Below are 601 nucleotides of genomic sequence, written 5' to 3'. Positions count from 1 at the left end.
ACAATACAAGTTTCTCATCACTGTGTCAATTATGCTTGACTTAATGATGATTTAAGATTTCCTTCCTTATTGCTTTTTTAGTCTAAGTATATATATGTTGATCAATTTCTCAACTAGTTTAGGCGGAGACTATAAAAGGAACTAATAGTACCAACCTCCTGCTATCATGGCAATAAGGGGAGAGTGTCCATAAGGACTAGCTAATAAATATCTTCTGATACCCAAAGTCATATTCACAATATACAATGGTGCTAGAAACAAGGCAATGCTCTCAAATTGGGCATTTGGAATCCTATTTCAGAGGGACTTTATGCATTATGTTAATGTTCTTTTTCCAAAGAATTAGATGAGTAAATCACTTCCTCGCTTTCTACTGTCTATATGGGTAGATGCCATAGCGCCATTAAAAGTGACAGTCAACATTCATGAGGGAATACTTTATTCCTTCAAATGCGGAGATGAAAATCCTAGACAAATTGTATCAACCAATGTAAACTTATATATAGCACAATTTTCTAGCTTGAGCTAGTGTAATTTGTCTCAAATCTTCATTTCCCCATGTAAAGGAATAAAGTGTTTCTATAGCTTCCTTGTGATTTCC

The sequence above is a fragment of the Selaginella moellendorffii genome, unplaced genomic scaffold, assembly GCF_000143415.4.
Source record: "Selaginella moellendorffii unplaced genomic scaffold, v1.0 SELMOscaffold_74, whole genome shotgun sequence".
Lineage (NCBI taxonomy): Eukaryota > Viridiplantae > Streptophyta > Lycopodiopsida > Selaginellales > Selaginellaceae > Selaginella > Selaginella moellendorffii.
Note: the sequence above shows the minus strand (reverse complement) of the source record.